The 20,969-nt window shown below is 35.4% G+C and overlaps 1 long non-coding RNA gene across 1 annotated transcript in view; it reads right to left on the reverse strand.

The window, feature by feature from the left end:
• LOC143658028 (uncharacterized) overlaps positions 1 to 16,791 on the reverse strand; it is a 65,883-nt gene extending 49,092 nt beyond the window's left edge. The window contains exon 1 of the long non-coding RNA XR_013163079.1: positions 16,644 to 16,791. This is a non-coding gene — a long non-coding RNA (uncharacterized LOC143658028). The remainder of the gene's footprint in view (positions 1 to 16,643) is intronic.
• Positions 16,792 to 20,969: the final 4,178 nt, after the last annotated feature.

Raw genomic sequence — 20,969 nt, forward strand, 5'->3', positions numbered from 1 at the left:
TTACACATCAATAAAAAATTGAACAAGGGATATGAAGAGGAATTCACAAAACATAAAATATGTTCTATAAAAAATATTAACCTTGGTTAATAAAAGAAAAATGAGAATAATAATGATGGGTTGGTCACTGCTTATCCAGTAGGATATACACACATACAAATACACCTATACAATACACACACACATACACAGGCATATATATTCCTTTTCATAAAAGATAATACTCAGTGCTGCTGATGATGGGATGAAAATAAACATTCACACAGAGTGCTGATGTGTAAACACAGGCACTCACACGCAAACTTTTGGGAAAGCAAATGAACAGGTTGTACCAAAATTCTTTGCTGCATTTCTATACTTTTACCCAGTAATTAATTCTAGGACTTTATCCAAGGAAGCAATGAGTAATAAGTACAAAAGCTAATGGAAGAGGATGCTCATTGCAATTCTATTCATAATAATGAAAGCTTTCAGAAACCATGTAAATATCCAAAAATAGGAGAATGTTTAAATAAATATGGAATACTCAGAAGATATCATTCAAAATTTAAAATTATATCTTGCAGAATTTTAAGGGCATGAGCAAGATGTTGATAGTATAATGTTAAACAAAAATTCAGAATACAAAAAATTCTGTAACATTCTAATATAAAACAATATATACCATAGTGCATACAAACTATAATTGATTGTCTGAAATGAACTGTTATTAACAGTATCTGTGTACAGATAAATGGATACTTATTTTCTTCTGCATATTTTTTGAATTTAATAAATTTTCAAATGTGAACATTTCTTAATTTGTAATTAGTGAAAAGGAGTATTTCTAAAAATGAGCTCTAAAATGAAATGTATGATGTTTTGAACATAAATAATCAAAAAATATGATCTAAACTCTTATCAATTCCCTGTCATTGAAAACCTCAAATATTTCAGTATAGAAATGGAATTTCTGGGAGGGTGTGAGGTGGTGATAGTAAACATCTATGGATGAGGAAAAGATGCTCAAATAACCAAAAGTTATGATAAAATTATGGAAAAGGTAAATTTGGAAGTTAGATAAAACATAAGGTCCCATTTTTAGTAAACACCTAGAGGGATTTTATTAACTTCAGACTGATGCAGATAGGCTTTTCAATGAGACATGTAAGCCATAGTTTCCATACCACCCCCAAGCTTTTCTTTTCCTTTCCATTGCTCTTTTTCTTTCTTTTTCTTCCTTCCTTCCTTACTTTCTTCCTTCCTTTCCTTTTTCTTTCTTTTCTTTCTCTCTTTGTCTCTTCCTCCCTGCCCCCCTCCCTTCCTTCCTTTCTTTTTGATAAGGAGAAGCTATTCTTCATTCTATAACCTTCATATGACCTTGATAAGGAGTAGGAGATACAGTGGCCTACAGTGAAAGCTCTAAGCTAATTTATGGAACAGATGCAAATTCTAATCATATTTCTTTTCTTTTCGCAATTATAATGCACTCCCTGGATTAAAATTTTAATAAAAAATAAAACACAAGTTAAACAGAAGGGAAAGATGTTCAAATTCATCTCTCATCCGAAGGAATTTTCTTCACTTTTCATGAGTACTCGACTCATTTAACTATTTCCTTTCTCTTGAATCATGGCTTCTTGTTACCTTCTACTCTTTACATTGCCACCACTCCCCACCACCACCAACCCTGCTTCCTCTCAGCCTCCTTCACTTGCTCATTGACCTTTACCCTGCTAATAGTGTAATAACTCAAGATGACATTCTCTACACCCTATGCTTTCCCCAAATGAATCAATATAAACTTCTAGCTTCAATTGCCATCAAACCACCAATGAATCACTTATGTATATCTACGTCACAGATCCAGGAATGCACTGAAGCCAGCTTGCACCCACTTTCAAGAAGCAATTGTGTACATCTCTCCCTAAGCTATGTTGGCAGCTTGAAATTGGCTATGGTGGAGTATTTATACTGTGGAGAATGGTAAATTCTATGACTCAGGCCTTTTTACCCCTGGAGAGCTGGTTGTTTAATATGTCCTATCATACCTATGTCCTCTCAGTTTCAAACCTTTTGTTCAACTGCCTGCTGCCATCTCCATCTCCTTGTTTCAAAGACATCACAAATATCTTATCCAAATCTATTAACTTTCTGCCTAAACCGAACATCTTCAACATTCCCCAAGTGCCCATATCTGTGACAGGCACTGACTTGAGAAAACCAAGACTCAAAGTTATCCTTAATGGCATCCACTCCTTAATCAACTCCAGTAACGTCCAAAATCACCTATTCCATTAGTCAATAAGGCCTCTCAAATCAGTCCACTCCTTGCCATCTCTGAATCTGCCATAATATCTTTCCTGGGAACTATTATTTTTTTCTTAACTGGTCTTTGGGATTTGTGGTTCTATTGAATTGGGACTCTACCCCCTATTTCCCCTTTCCTGCTTCCATTAATGTTCTATTTGCTTTCCTTTTTAAAGATGTTTTTTTCTATTTGATCTCTGTTGGTAACAGAGGAACCCACTTCAGGAGGGGAAGACTAGTGAACACTGGATTTGGCAGGCAAGAAAACACAGCAAAGTAAGGTTTACTTTTAATATTAATATAATTATTTAAAACTTGCCAGGAGAACAGATATGAGTAAGATGAATATAGAGACAAAAATCTCTGCCCTTAAAGAATGCACAGTCGAGTGAAGAAAGGGATAAAAAAAATAAAGATATAACATATTCTGTGCTCAATGCTTCTGGAGACTTATGTTTGGGTCAGAATTGACGGATAAAGGAGCAAGGTCCTATCTCTTCCTTTGGAAATTGGTAGTGAGGAAAGCTAAAGAGTTTCATTCCCTAAGGAAAATTTACCTCTCATGGCTCAACCTGTTAATTGCAAGTTGATTCCAATTCTTGAAATAGAGAAAAAGAGAAAATAAAAACTAGTGAGAAGAAAAATGTAGTATTTCAGTTTATGTTCTTATAAATTGTCAACTTCCTTTTTTGTATATTTAATCATAGTGCACCATTCACTTTTTTAATGTGAAATATAACATATATACAAAAAAACAACAAATTTCCAAGTGCATTTTAACAAGCAGTTATAGAACCGATTTTAAATTTGGTATAGGTTACAGTTCCATGATTTTTCTTTTTTCTTTTAGTTGCGCCAAGACCCCGGGAACAAAAGAAATATCAATATAATGATCCAGCAGTCATATTCACTTGTTAAATTCTATCATCTATTTTATACTCTTACTTCTGTTTTTTTTTCTTTTTGTTATAAGTGAACACATATACAAAAAAAGCAGTAAAGTTCAAAGTGCATTGCAAAATTAGTTGTAGAACAAGTTTCAGAGTTTGGTATGGGTTACAACTCCACACTTCTAGGTTTTTACTTCTAATTGCTCTCTGGTATTGGAGATTAAAAGAAATATCAATATAATGATTCAGAAATCATACTCCTTTTTAAACCCTACCTTCTCTGAATAATTCCACCATCATCTTTGATCTGTCTCTTACTCTTTAGGGGTATTTGGGCTATGCTCATTCTAACTTTTTCATGTTGAAAGGGGTACTGATACTATGGGGTAGGGGGTTGGAACTAGTTGATGTTCTAGAGAGACTGACCCCTCTACATTTCAGTACTTTTCTGGTTCAAGGACCCATGTTGTAGTTTCTGGAACGTTAACACTAGTGCATGGAACCTTTGTAGAATCTTATATAATGCCATAGGTATTCTTTAGGATTGGCAGGAATGATTTTAGTTGAGGTTTGACAAGTTATGATAGGTAGCAATGTTTAACTGAAGCTTGTGTAAGAGTGACCTCCAAATAGCCTTTTGACTCTAATTGAACTTTCCCAGCCACTGATACCTTATTTGTTACACTTCTTCTCCCCCTTTTGATCAGGATGGCATTGTTGATCCCACAGTGCCAGGGCCAGTCTCATACCTGGGAGTCATCTCCCACACTGCCAGGGAGACTTTCACCCTTGACTATCATGTCCCACATAGGGGGAAGGGCAATGATTTCACTTGTAGAGTTGGGCTTAGAGAGAGAGAGAGGTCACATCTGAGCAACCAAAGAGGCCCTCTTGACCTGACTTTTAGACATATTTATAGGTAGGCTAAGCTTCTCCACTACATACATAAGCTTCCCAAGAGCAAGCCTCAAGATCAAGGACTTGGCCTATTGTGTTGGGTGTCCCTGATGTTTGAATCAGTATCAGGGGATTCCCCAGAGGTAAAGATTAATAGTTCCATATTTTTTCTCCCATCCCTTAAGGGACTTTGCCGATGCTTTTTGATTATTTGCTTAATATACTCTGGGATGTATCTAGGCATTACATTAAACTATACAAAGATTAAAGGCTCTCATTCTTTTTCTGGACAGTCTGTTTAAATGATCTATCCAGACAAGTTAAGTTAGATTATGTGCTACAGAAAATTTAGTTTCTGGGCAAACTAAACCTTTCTTCCCTTGGTCTCAAAGAGTAGGTGAAGTTGTAAAATGCAGACAAGGTCTTCCTTACCCCTGTATTCTGAATTACCTAATCCTGACCTGATCAGCTTCATTCTTATCTCTAAATTCCAGTTTACACATATATAAAACAGCTTCTCAAAATCTTGAAGTAAAAATTACTGCTCTGAACTAAATGATGAATGCTGTAAGAGATTACAATTGAGGCCCCAGTTTTCTTATAAGGACTTTCTAAATGAGATCATGCAACATCTGCTCTTTTGTTTCTGGCTTATTTTGCATTACCAAATGTCCCAAATGTTCATTCACATTTTTGCATGCCTTACAACTTCATTCGTTTTTGTAGCAGCATAATGTTTGGTCATATGTATACACCATGGTTCACCAATCTGCTTCTAAGTCAGTGCATCTTTCAGCCACCTCCATCTACTGGGTCTCATGTCCAAAGTCAACAGTCCATCAACATTCTCAATTTTAGATAATTTCATTGTCCCCAAGAGAAAGATAACCAATAAACACACCCTCACCAGACAGAATATTCAAATCTCCCCCTAACTCTTGTCCCTCCACCCAGTCTGTATCCCTGGTACTGCTGCAGTAAGGTTGATATTTTCTTGTTAAACATAGCACATAACATGCAACAGCAGGTATCCCCCTATACTCTGAAATTATACACTCTTTTCACAAGATTCACATCTTTGCAGTAGTTCATTCAAGAACTGATTTATATTTGTTTTGTTAATTCATGGGGCATATGAATCTATATAACCCCTTTCAATCATGTTCACCTTCAATATGGTAATATTTATGGACCCGCTAGTGAACTGCCTTAACTTCTATCTATTGCTTTACAATTAAGTTCAACCTCATTAGCTAAATGTTCACCCATCTCAAGCTTCTGTGTAACGCTAGTTCCCCTATAGTCTGTATTATTAGCCACTGATTTTACCTTTACCATGGTCATAAAAGTGGAATCATACAGTAGCCTAAACCTTCTGTTTCAGGCTTATTTCATTCAGCATTATGTCCTCAAGGCTCATCCATCTTGTCACATGCTTCAGGATGTCATTTTATCTTACTGCTGCATAATAGTCCATCATATGTATATACAGCATTTTGTTACTCTACTCATCTGTTGATGGGCACTTGGATTGTTTCCATCTTTTGGTGATTGCGAATAATGCTACTATGAATATTGTTGTGAAAATGTCTGTTTGTGTGTGTCACTGCTTTCAGCTTTTCTGGGTATGTACTGAGTAGTGCCATTGCCAGGTCATAGGGCAACTCGATATATAGTTTTCCGAGGAACCGTCAGATTGTCTTCCATAGAGGCTATACCATTATACAATCCCACCAGCAGTGCGTAAGTGTCCCAATTACTCCACATCCTCTCCAACATTTGTAGTTTCCTGTTTGTTTAATAGCAGCCATTCTCATAGGTGTGAGGTGGTATCACATTGTAGTCTTGATCTGCATTACCATTATAGCTAATGAGAATGAGCATCTCTTCATGTGCTTTTTAGCCATCTGTATTTATTCTTCAGAAAAATGTCTATTTATCTTCGGCCCATTTTATAATTGGGATGTTTGTTCTTTTGTTGTTGAGTTGTATGATTTCTTTATGTATACAGGATATCAAACCTTTATCTGATATGAGATTTCCAAATATTTTCCCCCATTGAATTGGCTGTCTCTTCACCTTTTTGGCAGTCTTTTGAGGCACAAAAGCATTTGATTTTGAGGCATTCCCATTTATCTATTTATTTATTTTTTTGTTGTTGTTGCTTGTGCTTTGGGTGTAAAGTTTAGGAAGTTACCTCCTACTGCTAATTCTTGAAGATGTTTCAATACGTTTTCTTCCAGGAGCTTTATGGCACTGGTTCTTATATTTAGGTGTTTGATCCAATTTGAGTTAATTTTTGTATAGGGTGTAAGGTAAGGGTCCTCTTTTATTCTTCTGGCTATTGATATTTGTTTCTCCCATTCCCATTTACTGAAAAGACTATTTTGTCCCAGTTCAATAGATTTGAGGGGCTTGTTAAAGATCAATTGACCATAGATTTGGTGCTCTATTTCTGCACTCTTGATTCAATTCCATTGGTCAATTCTTCCATCTTTGTGCCAGTACCATGCTGTTTTGACCACTGTAGCTTTACAATAAGTTTTAAAATTGGGAATGATAATCCTCTCACTTCATTCTTCTTTTTTTAGGATGCTTTTAGCTATTCAGGGTCTTTTTCCCTTCCAGATGAATTTGGTAACTAGCTTTTCTAAGTCTTCAAAGTAGGTTGTTGGAATTTTGATTGGTACTATGTTGAATCTGTAGGTCAATTTGGGTAGAGTTGACATCTTAACTATAGTTAACCTTCTTATCCATGAGCATGGAATGTCTTTCCACCTATTTAGATCTTCTTTGATTTCTTTTAGCAATGTTATGCATTTCTCTGTGTAGAAGTCCTTCACATCCTTAGGTAAGTTCATTCCTAGATACTTGAGTCTTTTAGTTGCTATTTGGAATGGTATTTTGTCCTTAATCGAGTCCTCAGTTAGGTCATTGCTTGTGTGTAGAAAATTACTGATTTTTGCACATTAATTTTATAACCTGCCACCTTGCTGAATTTGTTTGTTAGTTCAGGTAAGTTTGTTGTAGATTTCTCAAGATTTTCCAAGTATACTATCATGTCGTCTGCAAATAATGAAAATTTCCCTTCTTCCTTTCCAATTTGGATACCTTTTATTTCTTTTTCCTGCCTGATTGTTCTAGTTAGAGTTTCTCATGCAAAGTTGAATAATAGTGGTGACAAAGGGCATTCTTATCTCATTCCTGATCTTAGGGAGAAAGCTTTCGGTCTCTTACCATTGAGCACTATCGGTTTCTCATATATGCTGTTTATCATATTGAAGAAGTTAACTTTGATTTCTACCTTTTGAAGTGTTTTTTTTATCAGAAAGGGATGTTGAATTTTGTCAAATGCTTTTTCAGCATCAATCCAGATGATCATATTATTTTATCCTTTTGATTTGTTAATGTGCTGTATTACATTAACTGATTTTCTTGTATTGAAGCATCTTTGCATTCTTGGTATAAACCCCACTTGGTCATGGTATATAATCATTTTATTGTGCTGTTGGATTCTATTTGCTAATAATTTGTTAGGAATTTTTGCATTTATGTTCATTAGGGAGATTGGTTTTAGTTTTCCTTTCTTGTTGCATCTTTATCCAGTTTTGTTATTAAAGTGATATTGGCTTCATAAAATGAGTTAGGTAATGTTCCATTTTCTTAATTTTTTTGGAGAAGTCTAAGCAGGATTGGTGTTAGTTCCTTTTGGAATGTTTGATAAAATTCCCCTGTAAAGCCATCTGTCCCTGGGCCTTTCTTTATAGGCAGATATTTGATGACTGGTTGACTCTCTTCACTTGTGATTGTTTTGTTGAGATCTTCTACTTCTTGAGTCAGTGCAGCTTATTTGTGTGTTTCCAGGAATTTGTCCATTTAATCTAACTTGTCTAATTTGTTGGCATATAGTTGTTCATAATATCCTCTTATGATTTTTTTTTCTTTAGGGTCTGTGGTAATAACCTCCTCTCATTTCTGCTTTTGTTTTTTCACATCATCTCTCGGTTTTTCTTTGTCAGCCTTGCTAGTGACTCATCATTTTTATTGATTTTCTCAAATAACCAATTTTTGGTTTTATCAGTTCTTTCCATTGTCTTTTTCTTCTCACATTCATTTAACGCTACTTTAATCCTTGTTATTTCTCTTCTTCTACATTCATTTAACGCTACTTTAATCCTTGTTATTTCTCTTCTTCTATTTGCTTTAGGGTTAGTCTGCTGTTCATTTGCAAGTTCCTCCAAGTAAGCAGTTAAGTCCCCAATTTATGCTCTTTCTTATTTTTAAATATAAGCATTTAGGTAATAAATTTCCTTCTCAGCATGGCCTTTCCTACATCCTATGAGTTCTCATCTGTTGTATTCTCATTTTCATTCGTCTCCCAATCATTACTGATTTTTCTAGAAATTTCTTCTTTGACCCACTCATTGTTTAAGAGTGTTATTTAATCTCCATATATTTGTTAAAGTTCTCTTTCTTTGATGGTTATTGATATCCAGCTTCATTCCATTGTGATCAGAGAAAGTGCTTTGAATAATATCAGTGTTTTTAAATTTATAAAGACCTTTTTTGTGCCCCAGCATATGCTCTATCCTGGAGAATGTTCCATGAGCACTAGAGAAAAATGTATATTCTTGTGTTTTGGGGTGTAACAACCTATATATGTCTGCTAGGTCTAATTCGTTTATCAGTTTGTTAAAGTTCTCTATTTCCTTGTTGATCTTCTGTCTGGGTGTTCTGTCAATAGAAGAGAGTGGTATATTGAAGTCTCCTACTATTAGTGTTGAAATGTCTATTGCTTCCTTCAATTTTGCCAATATCTATCTCATGTACTTTAAAACTCCTTGATTGGGAGCATACACATTTATGATTATTATTTCCTCTTGAATAATTGTCCATTTTGCTAATATATAGTGTTCTTCTTTATCTGTTTTGATGTCTTTACATTTAAAGTCTATTTTTCTGATATTAGTATAGCTACTCCTACTTTCTTTTAGTTACAGCTTGCATGGAACATCTTTTTTATACTTTCACTTTCAACCTAATTGTACCTTTGTGTCTATGATGAGTCTCTTGTAAGAAGCATATAGCTGGATTGTATTTCTTAAACCATTCTGCCAATCTATCTGCTTTAGTTGGTAAGTTTAGTCCATTAACATTCAAAGTTATTACTGTAAAGGCATTTCTTTATGTAAAGGCAAATCCATTATGTTATCCTTTGGATTTTATTTGTCATATCTATACATTCTTTTCTCTCTTTCTCTTTTCATACTTTAAGTTACCCTTACCGGTACTCTTCCAGATCCTCCTCCATACTTCTTCTAGACCTCCCTCTCCTGTCTTTTTTTTTTTTTTTTCAAACAGCAGAACTCCCTTTAGTATTTCTTGTAGGGCCAGTCTCTTGTTGACATAGTAGCTCAGCCTTTGTTTGTCTGTGAAAATTTTAATCTGTCTCAGTTTTGAAGGACAATTTGGCTGGGTACAGATTTTTGGCTGGAAGTCTTTCTCTTTCAGGATCTTAAGAATGTCATACCACTAACTTCTTGCCTCCATAGTGCCAGTTGAGTGGTCCACACTCAGTCTTATGTGGTTTCCTTGTATATAGTTGATCGTTTTTCTTTTTTCACTTTCAGGACTTTCTGCTTCTCTTCAACATTTGACACACTGATTAGTGTTTGTCTTATGGAAGGCCTATTTGGAGTTAGTGTATTTGGAGTTTGTTGGACTTCTTTGATTTGCTTATTTATATCTTTTATAGAGGTTGGGAAATTTCCCCCCATTATAAACTCTACTAATCTTCCTAGCCCTTTACTCTTCTTTTCTCCTCCTGGTACACCAGTGGTTCTTATATTTGTATACTTTGTTTTGTCCATCATTTCTCTAAGATCCAGTTCAAATTTTTCCCTCTTTTTTATCATTTCCCTTGGGATTCTCTCATTCACTGTCTCAGTCTCTCTGCATATCCCACTAAAATATCTCTCTCTAATACCCATTCTTATACAAAATAGGACAAAAATAAGAGATGAGTATTTTTACAGTTTCCTCTTGCCTAGAATATACAAATATAGATAATTATTATAAATTATAACAATGTAAAAATAAGAGTATTCTTTTATTTTTTTCTAGGATTTATAAAGGGATATGCCGTCTTGATTGGTTGTGGATGTTCATAATATAAAATTATTACATGTATTCTTGTGCTTTAACCTAATATATAAAGAAAATACAGAGAAATGACTTTAATTACCAAAAAGTTCCCATAAAAGGTCATTATTGTGTGTTATCCAACATATTTTCAACTATAACTTTACACACACAACAGTATATAATCTTTTTCCTCTCTCAATCTTCTCTCTCTCTCTCCCTTCTCTTTTTCCCACTCTCATTCCAATTCCTTTTCTATTTACCACCCATCCTTCAATCCATCCACCCATCTATCCTTCCATCCATCCACTGCCCCATCCATCCATCCATCCATCCATCCATCCATCCATCCATCCATCCATCCATCCAACAGCTGTATGTTGGGGTCCTACAGTGAATCCACACACATTAGCCCTGCAGGTACAGTGGTGAGTTGGCCATGGCATCTGCCTTTAAAGATATTATAGTCTAGTTAAGCAACAGGTAAGTTTCAAGTCAATTATAATAAATTGTATTATGACAAAGAAGAGTTTGCTGAGGAAGTACGTAGGATGATTGTCAGCAGAGTCAAAATACTCTGGAGGAACTGATATCCAAACTTGGCGCTAAAGAATGAGTGAGTTTGTCAGATACAAGAAAAAGTTGAGTTAAAAATAGAAATATATGTTGTAGGATAATAATACAAACCTAAGAAACATGTGTATCTTTAATCTTGGCTACAGATGCCTTTTTAACACCATCCTTGTATTCCTTTAAAGACTGTGATTTCTGTAAGGCTCTCAACTGATAATTTTTTATATCAAATTCTGTCTCAGTTTAGGCTGACAGAAGTAGCTAGAGTATGTGTTGAGGGTCCACAACTTGAGTAAAGTATTATATTTGATAAGATGTATATTAATAGAAGTACATCTAGTTGTCTTCTTTATATACAACTACAAATTCTTTCAAATATGTTGGTTCAACTACAAGTAATATTTCAAGTAAATACAATTTTCACTATGTGGTCTTGACTTCAGAGGTCTCTGTGACTTTCTCCTTCCTTCTAACTTATTATATTTTTTCATTCTATCTTTACTCCATTTAAAATAACCTTCCTTTAAATTTCACATATTTTATCTTCCCCTTCATGTCTTTACTACTTATTTCTCTGTTATCCTGTAAGCCATAACTGACTTTTCATAGACAGTTTAATATGTGTTGTGTTTCCCTGCAAGATCTCCCTTGAGATTTGCATCTTATGGCAGATATATGGTGAGCTATTAGAAATTGAGATGGACAGAACCAATAAGAGCATATTACTTATGGCTAATATTATTCCACAATCCTATTCTTCCCTGAAACATAAATTATCTCTAAAAAGTATGCTGCTCTGGGTGGGAGATGGTGGCACATTGGCAGAGTTCTTGCCTGCCATGCCAGAGACCTGGGTTTGATTCCTGGTGCCTGCCCATGCAAAAAAACAACAACAACAAAAACAAAAAAGTGTGCTGTCCATGCCTCAACACATAGACTCAAGTCATGGTTTTGGTTGAACACTTGGATAAGCATGGCTCCCACCCATAATAGATAGGAAATCATCTGGTATATCAACAGTCAATGCTCTTCATCATTCTTATAATAAAATAAGCTTGATTAACATAAAAATACATAAAAACATAAAGAATGCAGACTATCAACACTCAGGGTAAAAATGTCTTTTCTTTCATCTTTTACATGCAAACATGGAAGTTTTTAGTCTTCGATTCTGGATCCACTATTCTTTGTAGAAATCATCATTATTAAATCTGTAACTCCTGGTAGTTCACTTCCCCAATGCCTTGAATTCTCCAGAGTGATTGCTTCTTCCTTTTTTCCTTATGATGCCTTCATTCATTTCTTCATAATGCTGCCATCTTGAGGTCTCTTTTTAGGGGAAGAAGTCAGAAGAAGTCTGGTAAACAGAATTTGACCATTACATCTCCTATTGTCAGTCAACTAAATCCCTTCCAATTAACTAAGGGTATTAGAAACGATATTAGTATTGAAGGAACAGAGACTTACTAAGGTTGTCTCAGGAAAAAAAGTGGGATTATTGAAAAAGTGCATGTGAAAAATAAACCATCAACAACCAAAACCTACCAGTAAGAATGTGACTCTCCATCCGATGTGCTCCCTCTCTTTCTGCAACTCTCTGCTTCTTCCTTCCTCTTCTTTCTTTCTGTGTTTACCAGTCTCACATGTGAATCTTTATGACCTGAGTCTATATGACCTTCTAGCTCCCATACACTTCATCAACTGACAACTTCTTCTCTATCTCTTAGTTTATGTTTTTGGAAATGAAAATGATTGTCTCAGTTCATCTTTTCGGGCTAGGCTATACAAGTCATAGGTCTCAGAAAATCTTATTCAGAAGTCACCCTGATCATATCAGTCATGACCAGGCATGAATTTCCTGTATACTTCCCTGCACATTTAATATGGAAGAGGAATCTCCTCTAAGAGGAAAATGTTTTGGCATTCATTCGGAAATATGTCAATGCTCCCTGTGTTACTTAACAATATTGGTGCCATCCTTACATTTCCAGGAAAGTAAGACAGTGAGATCCATAACAGACACATACACACGCTAATACACTTACACACATTCACTCACACTCTCACACGTTACATATATATATAGTGTGTGGGTCTATTCCTGCAAAACCTTTTGGTAATTGCTGCTTTTATTTTTCTGAAATAAAAATAAAAACCAGGTTATTTGTGAAAAGAAAAATCACTGGGATTTGAAAGACTCATCTTTTAAACTTTAGGAAAGAAACAAGATGTTTCTGCAGCTCTATAAGACATTATTTCCTTTATTTCTTAGATGAGGACAGTCTAAGAATAATCTTCAGGGAAGATCTTCAAAACAGGACCTTCAATATGTGACAGAAGTTGCTTTAGGTAGGAGGAAAGTGGAAAAACTGGTAAAATTGAGCTTGGGAGCCAGAAATGTAAATTTATACCACAATTTGCATACAAACATAAAAACGTATGGTATTTACCTTAAAGTGTCATTTCCCCCATTTTCTTGCACGTATTCTATATATAGTTTATAGTATTTCAGAGCCAATATGTGTATGAGAACAGAATCTAGCATACAAAGCACACTGACTCAATCATTTGCAGTTTTCTTTCTTTTTTTTTTTTGGATTCAATGTTCGGCTCACATGACAAGCAAAAAAACAAAACAGGTAATTTACCCTAAAACTGAATTGGCATTTCCCAACTAAACAAGCTCAGCCATGTGAGATATCTTTTTTTTCCTTTCTTGCTTTGTTTCATTGAATAGCATGTAGACAGACAAACCTGAGCAAGGAAAACAATGGCTTGTACCAGAGATTTATACATTCTTGGATATGTTGATCTCAAAGTCACATGGTTACATGAGTTTTACTTCCTACAGAATACACAGTATTTAACTCTTCTAGTACCTTGTGAATTTATAATAATGTTTCCCAACACTTTCATGAACAAATCCTCAGTGGTTTCCACATCCTTGTTGTAATTTCACAACTACCTCCAAGCTATCTGTCCTATCTCATTCTATACCACTTTTCCCTTTCTCTCTTAAATGATCATTGTTTTTTGCTCCTTGTCCCCATAATCCGTTTTCCTTCGTGTCTTTGCATATGCTATTAACTCAGCCTGGAATGCTCTTCTCTTATCTTTGTCTGACTCATTCCAAATTATCTTCACTCTTCAATTTAGAAGTAGCATTTTCAAAAGCCCTTTTCCTACTCCCCTAAGCCTACCTTTCCTACCCTTTTCTACCCATTTCAACAGACTATTACAGCCCTTGATCCATCTTTCATTGCATTAGTCCATTCTCTGGAATACCACAAACTTGATGAGGTCAGGAAAATATTTATTTTGATCACTCCTATGTCAGTGATCTTTAGCACAAGGCTTTGAAAATGGGTGCTCAAAGAATATTTGTTAAATTAATAAATGAGTAAAATAATAAGTGACTTCCAAATTGCACACTGGACTTGAAAATGATGGAAAACCACTGTTATTCCATGTTGTATCACTGGTAACATGTAGCTAAAGGTTGAGAGAGACCAGATGGGCTATTGTTGATATTCACTTTAGAATGGACTTACCACACATTTTTCTACATCATAAATTTTTCCAAGGGGAAACATTTTTTGTTTTTTGTTTTTCTTTTTGCTTCATTTTATTTTGTTTGTTTTTGTTTCCTCTCCACAAGGAAGGATCTGGCTATTTAACTAAAAAATGCAATTTTAAATGATATGTGTTATGTATAGTACTAAAGAACAGTATAAGTTATTCAAGATATCCCAAGAAATTTTACATTTCAAAAATATGAAGGTTCCTTAAAACTGATGTATTTTTTTCATGCTCAGATTATTTTTCTCCTTTAGTTTCTCTCCTGAAGGTGAAGAAAATACTTTCCACTACATAGAAACCCTTGTGAGACTTTTATTGTCTTTTCAAAGTAATGACACTTTCTGGGAAAGATAAAATGCTGAGTGATTACCTTTACTGAAGAGAAAGAGAAGAGCTTCATGATTGACTAAGTCCTGGCAGACCTGACAGCACCCAGTCATCATTGTTACTCAGATAGAGTACGTGGACTAGGATGACCATTTAGCATCTGGGCTTTCTGTCCCACACATTAATTCAGAAATCAACAAGTTCTGAATTTGAAGAACAGGTTTATTTTCTTCCTAAATTATTCAGCAATTTCAAGGACATCTTAGGGAGTAGCCACACACAAGATTTTGAGAAAATAGTCTTGTTTGTCTGCAGACACCTGAGACTTAAATTTATAACACCAACACTCCTGTTGACTCTTAAGAACACCTAAGGCTCAAACTGAGACTCTGTAAAGGTTTCATGCACTATAAGTTTGCTTTCCTGGAACTTATACTTCCTGGAGGGTTCCTAGGTCAGATAAATACTAAAACCCACGGGGATCAGCCTCTCCAAGATTATCAATTAATTACATCCTCCTATCCTTTAGTGTTGACACCTCTTCTCAACATGAAAAGGTCAGAAAGGACATTGCCCAAAGATCCCTGAAAAATAGGAGAAGGATCAAAGGAGAAGGAGGAGGTATAACAGAGAAAGTAGCATTTAACAAATGAGTATGACTGCTGAATCACTATATTACTATTCCTTCTAGCCGCCAATGTTTTGGAAAAGCTAGAAGGAAAAAACTGAGATGGTGGAATGGTAGCCCATGATAAACTCTGGGATCTATTCTGCAGCTACTTGTTGAAGTGTGCTTTGAAATTTTTCGCTTTTTCATTTCTTTGCTTTGTATATATATTTTACAATAAAAAAGTTTTTAAAAATTTATAGCACCAAGCATTTACTGAGTACTCTCAATGATAGTGTTGCAGACTGAGCTCTCCCTCAACTAGATTTAGATGGAGGTCAATATATAGGATGTTGAATAGGGAAGGTTCTGAGGTCAGTACTGCAGAAGGGAAAAGAGGAAGGAATTAGGGAGTTGAAGTTGAGCTGTGATATAGGCTTAACAGTCTTGAATGATATGACAGGAAGCTTCAGAGCTAGAATGGCTTAAGTTGTCCAAGTTGTCCCAAGTTGGTCCAATATAGCCAAACCATTTTACTCCTACATTTGTCATCCTTTGAATATGGCCTAACACAAAGGGACAAAACCTTGGGAAAAGCTGCTCTCTATATCTGAACCAATCCCTAAAGGGGCTGGCAGCTGAAGCTGGGCAAGGAGCCTGCCATTGTAGGGAAATCTAGGTGGCACATCACAGACAAGCATTTTAAAAGTGCTTAGTGACAAATAAATGAAACATTAATTTTTACAAATGAGACTCCACATTATAAATGGGGACACAGATCTAGAAGGAGTCAAGGGATAAATAACATCTTTACTCTTGAGGCATAGAGAAAATAGTCACTAATCATGACTTTAGCAATCAGTGAAAGTCTCCTGGACAAGATACCATGTGAATAGCCATTCAAGGATGGGAAGCATTTCAACACACTGAAAAAGTGTGGGGAAGGGCCTTATAGGCTGACAGCAGGGCATGATTTACACAGAAAGAAACGTGTTGGTAGATGAAGGGTAGAAGTTTGGCTGTGAGATAGGGAGAGAAGAGTAAGAGAATGGAAGGGAAGAATAGATAGAGAAGCTGAATTCAGTCACAGAGATCCTTGATAATAATCCTGAAGATATTCAAAATTACAAAAGGAAAATAAGAAAATCCTGTTTCAGTCATAATTTTATACCACCATGGCTTCAAATTAAGGTCACATGAAGGTTTTTTTGTTTGTTTTTTTTTATCATATGGGTAATGTTTTAGTTGTAGAATGTAGGTGTTGGAAAAGTTGAAAATTCTGACATACTCTTCAATCTTAGTCTTTAAAACTCTCTGTAAACATATCTAGCCCTCCTTACCTGGCTGTGTTACTTCTTTCATCCTTATCAGTAAACTCTTGTATTGATGACCTTTCCCACACCATTATTCCAAGGATTAAGAAACTCAGACCAAAAGAGCCTGCGTGACCTCTCCAGGGCCTCACAGTCTGTCTCTACCTCAGCAGTGTTCTAGATCAAACTGTCATAATTTAACTGAAATTACAACTGGATCATGAAGTTCTGTGATCTGTCAGTTAATTATTGAAGTGTAAAAAAATTACTCCAGGATTTAGAGCCTTAGAATAACAAGTATTTGTCATCTCATTCAATTGCTCTAGGTGGCAAATTTTGGATGTGGTTTAATTGGGTTTATCTGATTAAGGGTCTCTTGTGAAGTTTCATTTAAAATGTCAGTCATGGCTACAGATATCTGAAGGCTTGACCAGAGCTGGAAGATCTGCCCCCATGGTCACTCATTCACTTGTCTGAAGTCTCAATTCCTCACCATGTGAACCTCTTCACAGGGCTTCTTTACTGTCCTTACAGCATGGCAACTGGTTTCTCTCAGGATGTGTGATTCAAGAGAAAGAGAGGCAGAGGCCAATTTGTCTTTTGTGACTTAGTTGAAAGTCATGCTCTGTCATTTCCACAATATCTTATTGGTTACACAGATCAGTCCTATTCTGTGTGGGAGGGACTACACAAAGGTGTTGACTAGCAGGAAACATGGATCGCTGGGGACAATCTTGGAGGCTGGCTGTCCACATGAAGATATTAGGGCCAAATTACTTTCTTATATTTCTTCATCAGGCCCCACCATATATGTCATAAAATTTTATAAAGTCATTCTAAATTTTAAAATATTACTAAATTAAATTATTATCAGCTTTGAAGGAATGATGCAAATATTATTTGCATATGATTATACAAAGACTAAACCAATCTTTAAAAATTTCATAGAGACGGCCAATATTATAGTTAAAATATCACTTAGTGTTCTATCAGTTGAGCCCAAGTTTCACCTAATATACTTTCCAGTGGTTAGTGTACAAGTCCAGGTTTCTAATGAATTATATTCTCTATGTAATCAGAACTGTTTGATATACTGCCCTAAGCATTAGTATTTATAAAAAGTGAACAAATATGGCCTTTTATTTCAATGACATAAGCTATGTATAGATTTTAAAGCAGTTGGAGACAAACTAGATATTTATATTTCTTTTGATTTTTTATAATCTAAAACATGATGTGTGATAGTATTAAAGTAGCTGGAATAATGCCTGTCTGCATAAAAATCTCCCTACCACAAAGGTGAATCTCTGTTTACTTTTTGAAAATGTTTTTACAAGAGGCTATGGGTAGCCATTTCCAATACAGAGAAGGCCAGTTGATCAGATAGCTGCAAAACTAATGAAAAGCATCATGAAAGTGACAGCAAGATTAATTAAGTTCCTCCAGTCCTATTCACGTGTAGCTGTGCAGAGTTCCTTTGGGTACTGTTGCAGTTAAATGGTATTCATGGTGACAAATACTGTAGATTTCCAGGACTGACACTTTTGAGTCAAGGGTAAAAATCACATTCGGTCATTCATCCACCAAAAAAGATCACAGATGAGCCCTTAGGATTATTAGTATGTTTGAGCAAAGCCCAGATGAAATTGAGATATAATTAAAAGAATGTTGAAACTAGGATTTTGTTTTCTACTTACATATTCCTTTATGTATTTTTGACATTTTGACAGAGGAAGCCAAACAAATTTCCATCTACTGTATTTGACAGGAGGTACAGAATTATGCGCACTTGAAAACACTTTCAAATTACTTTGTGAATTCTTGCAACATTGGGGCAAGTTGCACTGTCTCCCTGTTCACTCTGTATAGTTATTATCACAGTATATATATATAATGGAATGTCTATGACCTAAAGCATCCACATTTACTAGAGTTGTTTATCTTCAATTTATCTTGAAGGATTTTTTTTTAAGGCAAAAGAAGAAATTCAATATAATGCTGTTTTCTTCTTCCATTTTATTTGCAAGCACATTTGTTGTGGGTTGGGGTGGAGGAAGATGATTCTCAAATAGCTGCAGAAGAACCATAAATGAATTTTATTTTAAGAAAAATTGGAAACCTCTGGAGTGTATAAGATCTTTCAACCTGCTACACAAGATGTATTAACTCATGTTATTGTGTCACTGAATATCTTCAGAAGCGTATCAGTATATTTCTGTCCTTGGAAACACTTTGACGTTCATTCATGTGTCCATTCACCAAACACTTCCTACATGATTTGTCAAAGTTCAAAGCCTTTTACCTGGAATATGATAATACCTCCAATTTTTCCTCTGTACTTTCCTTTAAAACATAACTTTACACCAAGATCTTTTATAAAATTTGATCTTGTTGCTTATTTGTTCTTGGTCTCCAAGACACCTCATTTACTATCCCATCCTTATTTTAGGCCATTTCCCCAATTTTTCTGCATTATAGCAATTTGAGCCAATATTAAGACTATGCTGAATTAGGTTCTACCTCTTTGCTGCGGCTTTCCAGGATTGTCTGAAGCCCGTATGTAATTTCATCTTTTTTCAAATCCTTATACATATATTCTAGACTATTCATTTGCTACTAATTTTATATTATCTTTATTTTTACTTATATTTTGGGGTATATGTCTCAACTAAGATACTAAGTGCTTTGAAAAGCAGGGAAGTAGTTTAAACATCGAGTTTACAATCTCCTGTGATTTTGGTCAGTGACTATGATGTTAATAATAATCATGACTACCTATAAGTGAGACACTGACCTTGGTGATCTGGAGCCACCAAACCTCAGAAGTGGTTTCTATCTATTTGTGGGGACAGCATCTACATGGCTAAAAAAAAAAGAAACCAGAATGAAATTTACTAAAACAAACAAAGAAAGAAACAAAAACAACATAAAAATAGACACAACTTCCTGAAGGCATTTGAAACAAGAATAAAATAAAATAAAATAAAATGGTGGTGTGGAAAATAAATGTTCACAGACCTTCAGAAAGGTCTTTGTAAGGGGATTGCTTTCCTTTGTAAGGGGATCAGGATTACCAATCAATCACAGCAAATGCACTGGTGAAACCAGCCGGAAGAGAAGTTAAGTGTTTGATTGCTTTCCCCTGAACCACCTGCTGCTTGATCTCTTTGTTCTTGACTTTGATAATTGGCTCCCATACTGGCTTCCTCACCTTACTCCACCCACATAATTTCTGACCTGTTTTCTGCCTGATGGCTGACCAACCTTCTGGCTCCTAATTGTCTTTCCCTTGGAGAGTTGGAATTTCTCTCTCTTCCCTGAGATTATTCATGGTGTCTCCTCATTGGCCATGTAATTCTGACCCTTATCTCCTTCCACCACAAAGCTTGCTTCTTAAATCATGGACAATGTCTGAGGTTAATGGGGTACTCCAGTCACCAACCCCATATACTATGCTTTTGCGGTGCAATTCTACTACATTCTTGTGTATGTTAAACATTCAAGGAACTAATATTTATCTAAACTTTTATCTGACTTCAAAGAGCCTTCATTCTTTTTTGGGGGATATTGATGATTGAAATAGATCATTGAAGTAAAGTCTGATAAATACTGAAATAGGGTTATACAAAGAGCATTTAGGAGCTTACTAAAAGAACCCATGAGTCAGATATAAATCCAGGAAAGGCTTTTTAGAAAATAAAATATCTGAGCAGTTTTAGATGGTGGATAAAACTAACCAGACAAAAAGGAAGTCATTTCTGGTAGAATATAACTTTATATTTTTATTAGGATTAGGAGAGTACATCACCAAGAGGTAGAAGACTTATGAGAGGTATTTTCGCTCATCAAATACTTTTTACATGCCTCCTATTTATCAGGCATTGTTTGAGGCACTGGATATAGGCTGGACATGATATACATGTCCTAGTGCTCATGCCCGTTCTATTAGAGGGAGAGAAGCAAAAAAATGCAACCAGTGAATGAATGAGATGAAGGATTCTTAAGGTCCTTTCCTCATAAGAGGAAACGGCTGAAGAAGTCCCAAATCTCACTAGATAAGTTGAAATATAGAAACTTTTAGAATGTAAGCTCTGGGTAGACAGAAATCTATGTAATTTCATTAATGTACCCTCAACAACTAGAACAGTACCTGGCACAGAGGTACCCAATAACTGATTTTTAATGAATGACACAGTCCTGCACTATAGCCAGCCCCAGGGTAAGAATCCTGAGTAGGCTGTCAATGCCAGCTACTAAATATTGTAAAACAGCCCCTATTAATTATCTATAAGTGTAGATGGGGACAAGAAATGGAAATTTGTTGTTTTTTTTTTTGATATCTCCAAAGTTAAG

Source organism: Tamandua tetradactyla, chromosome 15 (assembly GCF_023851605.1).
Source record: "Tamandua tetradactyla isolate mTamTet1 chromosome 15, mTamTet1.pri, whole genome shotgun sequence".
Classification (NCBI taxonomy): domain Eukaryota; kingdom Metazoa; phylum Chordata; class Mammalia; order Pilosa; family Myrmecophagidae; genus Tamandua; species Tamandua tetradactyla.